General features: G+C 58.5%; 1 protein-coding gene across 3 annotated transcripts in view; it reads left to right on the top strand.

Annotated features, from left to right (window-relative positions):
• The first annotated feature begins 323 nt into the window (after positions 1–323).
• LOC101413726 (transport and Golgi organization protein 1 homolog) overlaps positions 324–9,631 on the top strand; it is a 170,561-nt gene continuing 161,253 nt past the window's right edge. For all 3 annotated transcript variants that reach the window (XM_058285723.2, XM_058285724.2, XM_058285722.2), the window contains exons 1-2: positions 324–451; positions 2,519–2,627. The gene's annotated coding sequence lies outside the window, so the exon portion shown is untranslated. The remainder of the gene's footprint in view (positions 452–2,518; positions 2,628–9,631) is intronic.

The following is a 9,631-nucleotide window of genomic DNA, read 5'->3' as shown; positions in this document are numbered from 1 at the left end:
GGCCCCTTTAAGAGCCGCACAGAGCCGCGCGAGCTCGGGGGCGGGGCGCGGGGCGCGGGGCGCGGGGCGCGGGGCGCGGGGCGCGGGGCGCGGGGCGCGGGGCGCGGGGCGCGGGGCGCGGGGCGCGGGGCGCGGGGCGCGGGGCGCGGGGCGCGGCCGGGCGGGGCTTCTCCTGCAGTTGCGAGCGCGGGGAACCGAGGCGCGGGCGGTTGGGAGGCTGGCGGATCAACCGCCAGAAGGAGCGCGCCGCCCGCCGCACTTAGCCTGACCGCGGAGCACGGCGGCAGCGCGGGGGACGGCCCGGCTCGACGCGCGGGGCTGGCGCTGGGCGCGGCGGGGTCAGGGCTCGGGCTCCTGGCACCGGGCGCGGGTGGGGAAGATGCCCGCGGGGAAGATGCCCGCGGGCTCCGGCGTGCTCGTCGTGCTGCTGTCGCTCTCCGGATCGCTCAGGGTAAGTTGCCGCCCCCGCGCCGGCCTCCCGGGAGCCCGGGCAGCGCGTCCAGGACCGCGGGCCTCGCCCGGGCTTCACGGTTCCCCGCCGCGCGCTCCGCGGCCCGCAGCCCGGCGCCCGCGCTCCTCTCAGTCTTCCGCGGTCGGCCGGAGTGGGAGGCACCGGGGCGGCGTTGGGCGGCGGAGCTGAGCGGGCCGAGCGGGAGGGGCGGGCGGGTCTCCGAGTTTCCTTCGCCGCTGGGGCCCGCGGCCGTCGCCCGGGGCTCGGCTCGCCCGCGCCCAGACAGGCTGCCGGATGGCGGACCCCGCGCTCCCTGCACCGCCCGGGAGCCACGCGCCTACGGAGTTGGCGCACGCCGGCCAGGCCTGCGGGCGCGGGGAGCCTGGCGCGGGCCGTCGGGGCATAGGGCGGGGTCCGCGGCTCCTGCTCGCACTTCGGGGTTCGGGTCTGGACCGTCGCGGCGGGTGGGTGCTGGATGTGGACCGCGGGGCACCCTCTCCGCAGAGCCCCGCTGCGGCGCAGGCGGCAGCCACATCCCGCCGGCGCCCTCGCTCCTCGACGCGCGGACGGACCCGGGGCTCCGGGGCGGGGAGCGCGCTCGGGCAGCTGGTCTCCGAGCTTGGCGGGGCGCGGGGCCTGGGCGCGCGTGCGGGGCTGCTGGCGGGCGGGAGCCCTGGGCGGAGGTGGCAGGGCCACGGGAGTTGCTGCAGGCACCCTCTCTAGAGGCCGATCGGCCTGGCTGCCTCCGGGCCGCGCTGTCGTAACCTCGGACAGAAACAAGTGCCCGGGGGCAAGGCCGATTCCCAGGCCGCAGGGCGGGCCAAGCGGCCCTGGGCTCACGCCTAGGGTCGGCTGGAAACTTTCCTGGAGGAGTTTCGCCTCCTCCCTGGACGCGGGTGGTCTTTGGAGCTGCGTTCCCCAGAAACAAAACCGCGTTCGGCAGCTTTTCCCTGCAGCCACTCTGCGCCCCGCTCTGCCTCCCCCGGGGTGCGTTTGGCAGGAGGTGTGCCCGCCTCCGGGTCCGGTGTCAGGGTGCCAGGGGCCTCTGAGCTGGGGGCAGCCTCTCCGAGCTGAAACTGAGCGCCTGGGACAGGAGGAGGCGGCCGGCAGGGAGGCGCGTTCCTCTCCTGCAGCTGGTGAAGGCGCGGTGGAGGGGTGCTGGCGGCCTCGCTCAGGGCTCCCGGTGCTCTTTCCTGGTCGCGGGCTGTCTCCCTGTGACACAGACTGCTTTCTCTCCAGCCAGCCCCCAGCCCCTGCGCTTGCCCGGGGGGCCCATTTCCCGCAGCCAGGGAGGGGTCCTTTTGCCCTTCCCCAAGCTCCCGTACCCCCTCCGTGCCATCTGGATGTCCTCTGAGGCAGGAGAGCCGAGCGAGCCTTTCCGGTCCGCTGGGGCAGCTGCTCTCCCAGATGGCTGAGATGGGAGCTCCAAGCGCAAACGAGTGCCCAGGAAGAGGGGAGAGGCCTGGAGCTGGACCCCCCATCCCTGGCCTCCTGGCACCCCACTCAGAGCTGGTTTCTTGATTCTTGGAGACTCTTCCTGCTCTCCTAGGCCTTGCCTCCCTGTGGGGTGATCTGCGGGGAGCAGACTTCTGGAGCCTGCTCCTCCGCCTCCCCTGAAGCACAGTCTTGAGCCCACAGGGGAAAATGGCTCTGCAAAGCGTGGGCTGGACTCTGTGCTCCCAGCCCCTGGCCCCCCTCCCGAGCCCCGGCTCTCCTTAGCAGCTTCCTTGGCTGATGCTGGACTCCTCCTGCCGCTGCCATGTGGATGCTTCCTCCCCTCCTTGTGGTCGCCTCCCTGGAGGCCCCTGATGAGCCCCCAGCCTTGCTGCCAGCCTGCCCTTGACCCCTGGTGGCGCATGCTCCAGGTCGCTGGGGGGCAAGGCGCCCAATCTTGCCTCCTGCTCCTGTAGGTGCTCAGGGGCCAGAGGGAAGCCAACTCCATGCCTGGCAGGAGCCTGTGGCCGTCCGGGCTTTGACCCCGTGCTGCCCTTGCACAGCTGGCCACACCAGGTGGTGGGCTTTGGGGCTGTCAGCTTCGTTCTGCTTTACTCTCCTTTCTCTTCTTAGGCACATCCTGGGGATCTTACGTCCAGACAGACCTATAAGGCTGGGTTCTCAGAAGATTACACGGCACTGATCTCCCAGAATGTTCTGGAAGGAGAGAAGCTGCTCAAAGGTAGGGACAGGGGTGTGGAGGGGGGAATGAGTGAGAGGCCACGCTCTCGAGTGCGAGAAGCATTTAGACTGAAGTCAAGGTCTGGCTAGTCCTAGAGCTGTGCTGGCTCCAGCATGGAGGTTGGGGGTACAAATGGGTGCCCTGAACGGCGCTTGACTCTCAGGGGAACGATTGGGAGTCCCCGTGTTTTTGAATGAAGTGAATTATTTCCTGGGTAACAAATTACAACTGGTATGTAATGTCATCCAAATAACGGGCAGAGAGACTTTCTTACCAAGGATTTTTATGTATGAAATTCTGGATTCTTAAATTATCCCTGCTTTGAAATGCATGATAAGGCAGATGATGTTGTCGCAAATAAGCCCATAGCCGTTCTGTTCACAAATGTGGCATTCATTTTCATTACTGCCCCACTGACAACACAGAAACACACATGCAGGGGGGAGCTACCAATTAGTCAGATCGTAATTGCAGGATTATATCCACATGTGTGATGGGAATCTCGGTGACAGCTTCAAAACTCCGATGACAGCAGATCATCCTGCATATTGATCTGTTTCCTTTCAAGACAAAATAATTAAACTTTGTATTTGCATGAGAGGGAAAATAAATCAGTCTTTCCAGTTCCGAGGTTCTCGTCTCATACAGCTACCTCCTGCCTCTGTGCCTTCCCTCTTTGCTTAAGTTCCCCAGAAGTGGGAGCCTTTTAGCTGATTTCAAAGTGATGGGAGGAACGAATTTTAAATAATGGGTCAAAGCGAAATTTCAACACTCATGCCTAAATAATTCCCAACCTGCTGGCTCCCTTCAGTTTTATTTTCCAGCTCTCCTAGCACTTTGTGATGAGGTGGGAGCATAGAGTCTCCCTTCAGGAACTGGCAGCAGCGCGCGTGCGCGCATTGTGTGTGTGTGCATGCGCACATGGAGTGAGCTGACATTTCGGATCCTCATCCTTTGTGGTGGAGCTTGTTGACCTGACCTGCTATGTGAATCAGAATTTTCATTTTACCCAGAATCCACCTCCTCGTACTCACTTGTTGTTATCTGAGCTGACTGCTAAGGCAGCTGTGTGATGATATCAGTCCTCACATTGATCGCCATAAAAACAACCCAACAACCACCACCACCTTCTAGCAGTTGGCCTAGAAGCAGAGTGGACATGCCGTAGAGGCAGGCACATGGGATGGGGCCTTTGCAAAAGATGAGGCTCTGATTGCCCTGTTGGTGCATCTTAGTGTTTGAAGGGGCCACCAGCCTCTCACAGTGCTTCCTCCCCTAAGAGGACCCACGTGTCCACAGCATCCCGCGATGGTCTCTCATATGCAGACATCACACTTTCCTGTATCACGTGGGAGGCACTGACGGCAGCCCCCTGATGACTTGTACCGGACCCCTCAGCTATGTCTCAGAAGCTGCCTTCAGTTGTATGTGGCAGAGGCAGGATAATCCCAACATATCTCAAAACATCCATTTTACTCAGGGATGTAAGAAAAACAAACCCTCTTTTTGAGTGGTGGGCTCATTGCCGGCTCCAGAGGAGAACAGGAAATTCGCGTGCTTTTTACGATACACCAGCGTGCCTCTCCCTGAGCTGGGCTGCTTCGGCCTTGCAAGCCCAGGTGAAGCTGCGCTCTGCTCCCTGCCGCCGTGGGGGAAGCTGGCAAAGGACTTCTCTCTGGGCTGCTGTCGGCTGGCCTCTGGACCGAGGCGGTTTTTGTCCAGGGAGAGAGTTATGGACTGCTGGGATGTGAACCTGGACCGACTTGCGGGCCCTGTGGGTGTGTGGTTCGGGTCCTCAGCCCGTCCACCTGAGGTCTGTGGGCGCCAGGTGTGGGGAAGGGGTCGGCATCCCCGGAGCACTGGGGCCCAGGGTCCCCTCATCCAGGGTGGGCTCAGGGCCTTTTGCTTCTTCAGCACTGTGTGCACCTTCTCACTCTCGGCTCCTTCTGGCTCACCTTAAGACGTGGGATTATCAGGAACAAGAGACATTTTCATATCTTACAAATAACCACACATATGGGGGCAAGTGCCAGCGCTGACATATAATCAATCCCAGGCATGTCAAAATCCCTCTATTTATGCAGAAAACTGTGCAACCTCAAGACCATGGTAATGCTATGTGTGTCAAAAATAAATAAGAAGCATGAGGTTTCTGTTATTCTGGTAGGAATCCAGTTAAATCGATAATGACTACTCATAATTGAGTTATTCCAGCGGAGAGAGCTTAACCTTAATTTGACAAGCAGAGAGTCACAGGGTCCCGGTTTTATCTAAGCCATTATCCATTAACAACTGCTTTGTGGTGCCTTCTCTTTGCCTGAGTCAGCTCACCAGCAGCCCCTAAATATACAGATTCCGGCAGGAGCGTTTGTTACACAGTAATTAACTTGTTTATGATAAATGGATGGGAGAAATGTGGTGGCATTTTGTTTTATGTCTAAATGAAAAGTATTTGCATTCTAAAAATTCCGTGCTAATTAGGCTTGAAAGAATTCCCCCCCCCCCCCCCGTAGGGTAGCAAATACTATGTATTGTGAACCTTCGCAAAAGTGTAGCAGCTCAGTGTGGGAATGCAGGGTGCTCGCTGGGCTGATCTGTAGCTCTCCTAGACCTCTGCTCTGTGCCTCAGCCTGGGTGTGGGCTGGCGAGCAGTGGACTGTAATTGCATGTGTGGTTAGGCTATAGTTTTGTTTGTAGGATAATTCACAGATGGCCGTGATCTCTCAGGCATAGTGATAGCTAAAATAGGATGGTTAAGCCATTTTCCTTAGGCTACAGTGGAACCGTCTGAAAGCCGTAGATTAGTCTAGGGCAGCTGGTAAGCCGGTGTCTTTTTCTCTGCTCTTGTTCATAATTAACGGGCAGCCTGACGCCGTGACCTGCATCTTTCCTGCGGGGTGGCCAGGCCCAGGACCCACTTGGTGCTGAAAGACCCATCAGGGTGGGAGAGTTGCAGGTGGCACCAGGGGGACTTGATTGGCTCATGTCTCCCCTCGATCTTGGGGACAGGGTGACAGGTGAGTGGGAGCACTGGCGGGTGGGTCTGCGCATCACGCTGAGGAAGGGGAGCCCTGTGAGTGAAAGGCCTGTGTTGGGAGAGATTTGTTCGTGGTGACCCAGTTGAGTGAGGCTTCCCTCTGCCCCACCCCCCAGGGAGCTGAGGACCCTCTTGTACCTTCTACCGCCCCCGGCGTCTTCATCAGAGAATTCATAGTATCCAGTCCTCTCCCTGATTTAAATTGCGGGCTTCACAAGGACAGCAGCCCTTGGACTCTTGTTTACCAGTTATATCATTTTGGAATGCTCTGGGCCAACAGGGTAAAACCCAAATAACAGAATCTTTATATCGGGGTTAATTTTTCTTACACAACAGTGAGTGCAGAATTAGATGGTCAAAGGCTGGAATGGCAGCTCGCTGACACCAACACACACTTAGTCATTTTTCTTATCAGTCTGCCGTGTTTAGTCTGTCAGGTGGTTGCTTCATGTTTGCAAATTAGCTGCTGTGGCTCCAGGTGTTTCATCTGAGTCCAGAGCAGAAAGAAGGGGGCTGGGAAGAGGAGCATCTTCTGTTTCTTCCCTGTATCAGGGAAGCAATTGCTTTCACAGAACCCCTGCAGAAGGTCTTCTTGGCTAGAGTTGGCTCACGTGCCAATCCTAGCTGCATGAGTGAGGGAGGCACTGGGAAAGCAGACTGTTGCGTTGTCATGCTTGCCTTAGACCCGTCACAACACATCACCTCAGATGAGCAAACCGCCCCTCCTAACCGAAAGGGGTGCTGTTTTTAGGAAAGCAGAAGGGAGGAATGCTTGCCGAGGAGGCAGTTACCTGCGTCCGACACATTTCCCGGTGCCCAGTAGTGTGCCTGAGGCAGGGGAGCCAGCGAGGAATTGTTGAATGAATGAATGGATGAATGAATGAATGAATGAATGGTGCATTTCCATACCAAGGCTTGGGGGGGTGTTGAGGAGTGTCAAATGCAGGTTCCAGGACTTGAATCTATGGGTTGGTCACCTTTGAACAGGCGTGTCTTGTCTCTACAGGGAGCTGAGAAGTGCCTCTTTCCCCTGCACTTTGCCTTGATCCCCGACTGTGCGGTCAGGGGGGAGGGAGCCCCCAAGTGCCCAGCCTGACTGCAGTGGCCTAACGCGTGGCGGGCGTGTGGTCAGCACGGGCGGGTGGGGCCGTGATGAGCGACAGCTCGCCTACGTCGATGGTCCTGCACCCCCTCCGGTGTGGGCAGCAGAGTGGGAGCGGCTGCGAAGGTCCAGGCGGTGAGCTTAGCATAGTGGACGCTGTGATTGCCTACCCAAGGTCCATTCTCTCCTTCTTCCTCCTAATTTCTGCTCTGACCCTTTTGGGGTAATGGTTTAAGATACACCCCAAGGTTTTTTTGCACCAAGATGGCCATAGGACCCAATTTTGGCCAGTGGGATCGAACGGAAGTCTATTAGGTGTAGCCTCTTGGAAAGTCACTTTTTTCCTTGATGAAGAGGAACAGACTCAGCAGGCTGTGCCTTCTGCCCTTTGCCCTTACCTCCTCCTCATCCCCGGAACACAGATGTGATGTCTGGGAGTAGAGCTGCCATCTTGTGACTACGAGGAAAGTAAAGCAGGAGCCAGGTCCCATTAGGCATCCTGAACAGCTGCAGGGCCCTGGCCTCAGTGCTTCCCAGAGGTGGGAAGAATAAGGCTAAAGCACCGGGGGGTGAATTTGTTGCCCCTGGAGGGGAAAGCTCGGAGGCTGCCTCACCAGGGGGCACTGTTTCCCTCTGGGACGCAGAGCGTGCTTGGCCTCTGGCTCCGGCCCGGCAATCCCCGGCTCCCCCACGACTTAGCGTCTGCCCCGGCATTGGATGGGGGAGCGCACGTCCTGGGCACAGCGCCGATATTTGTCAAATAAATGAAATGAATGGTCTCGACTTTAGATGCTCTTGTGGGCAGAAGGTGAAGGGATTCTTAAATGGATCAGGAGGGTTATTGAAGAAGCATCTGCCCCACAGTGGAGAAGCCCGCAGGATCGCCTAGCAGCCCTCCTCCAGGAAACAGGGGACGAGGCGGTGGGCTTTGTTTCGTGGCAGGAAGGTGGGTCCTGGCGGAGCAGCGGAGGTGAGTCAAGGCTGAGCGGGACTCAGACCCGGGTGGGCGGCTCCAGGTGGGACCTGGAGCAGAGCGCGCGCCTGGAGCGCCGGGTGGAGAGCAGGCGGCCTCTTTCGCTCCCGGGCATGTGCTTGCCTTCCCAGGGCTGGTGTTTGGTGTCTTCAGCGGCCTTTCTGTGCCAAGCTTTTGCCTGGTCCCTCATTGAAAGGTTTAGAAGAGAATTTTACACACTTAGAAGTGGCTTCTGTTGGGTGAAAGGTAAGAGCGGTGGAGAGAGAAGCGTAAATAGCACAGCCCTCCCCTGCGGCCCGAGGCCACTCTCAGGTGACTGGTTAAATGAAACCAAACAGTCCCCTGGCAGCTGCTCGGGCCTCCCGCCTGCTGTGGCCTGGCCAGCGATTTCCAGCACCGGACTGTGTGACCCATGAGGAAACTGAGGCTCCAGGATGTGGCAGCAACTGCCCAAGTTCGGGCCCAAAGTCTCTGGAATCTTATATCCTGGATGGCCTCCAAAATCAACCGTCATAAAAAACACCTCCATGACCAAAGGCAGTGCCCATGCCCCATACGGAGTAGGTGGCCCCACGGGCAGATGGGTATTTATGGCTTAAAGATTGATTAAGATGCTTACATTTTAGAGATATGTATTCTAACAGAGTCTTAGGGTGAGGGTATGTGAGGCTTTGCGTCATAATAATGTTATTGCAACATCAAGTTCAGGGCCAGGACAGGTGCTGGGCCTTCTGCACAGGACGAATGAATTAACCCTTCCGGAAGCCTCCGCGGGGGGAGAGCTGTTCCCATTTGGTGGATCAGAAACAGCCTCCTGAGCCGTCTGACTGGCTTCCCTCCTGCCCTGCCCCCCATCGGCTGCTCCTGTCTCCCGCATCCCCCTGAAGATGACGGTTTTGCAAGGGCTGAAGCTATGTGGGCGCAGGAGGACACCCCAAAGCATCAAACCGCGGTCCTCTGTGAGCAGCCATCCAGTGGAAGGACGTGCTCCCTGCTGCTCACGGACGTCTGCTGTCAGCACAGGCCCTGTGGGCAGGGGAACGTGCGGTGCTGGCGGCAGGCAGGCTGCGGGTGTACCCGGCCGGTTGCGGGGTTCTGTGGTGCCCGCCCCATGTTCCCGCTCCGGGCAAGAGCCTGCAGCCCCGGAGCTGCCTTCCCTCGCTTTCAGCTGTGCCGGTGCTGGGGGAGGACGGAGAACGATCACCAGGAGGAGCCCGTCCAGGCCACCTTGGCGTGAGCGTGGGCCGTCCTAGGCCACTCACCGTGTGCACGGGTGCCGGCAGCGGGGCTGACAGCCACAGCACTGGGTCCCACGAGGCCACCCATCACCCAAGGGCAGGTGCCCCGACTCTGCTCCCAGGGGGCCATGGGGGGGCTGGCTCATGCATCTCCACAGGTGCCCCTGCCTGGGTTTTGAGGGACCTCCTGTCCCACCATTGGAGCAGGTGCGGCCTGTGGCTCTAGAGCCTCTGGCAGCGCAGTGTGCCCGGGTGCCCGTCGCGTCCTCGGCAGGTCCTCAGTCACAGCTCGTGGCCACGCTCTGCACCTGCACCTCACGTCGGCTCTCCTGAGCTCGCAGTCCGCTTGTGCTCCAGTGACTAAACAGCAACTTGGATTTTAGTATAAGCTGCCAGAGCATGTAGCTTCTTTTGTTTCTAAAATAGTAATTTTCTAATTCCATCCTACAGGGTTATTTTATCACAATGAAATTAATATGCAAGTTTAAGCAACATATATTTGCTATGTAGTTGACTGTTGTTTGCCTCGTATGGATTTCACAGTTTGGATGTTTGTGAATTCTTTTAGGCTGCATGTGGAGGTGCTTAGAATGAGGCCAGGGCCTCCTCCCTCCCTCCCCCCCCTTCTTCCCTCTTTTCTTTTCTCTTTTCCCT

This window comes from Dasypus novemcinctus, chromosome 23, assembly GCF_030445035.2.
Source record: "Dasypus novemcinctus isolate mDasNov1 chromosome 23, mDasNov1.1.hap2, whole genome shotgun sequence".
Lineage (NCBI taxonomy): Eukaryota > Metazoa > Chordata > Mammalia > Cingulata > Dasypodidae > Dasypus > Dasypus novemcinctus.
This window is presented reverse-complemented; position numbering and strand designations above follow the sequence as displayed.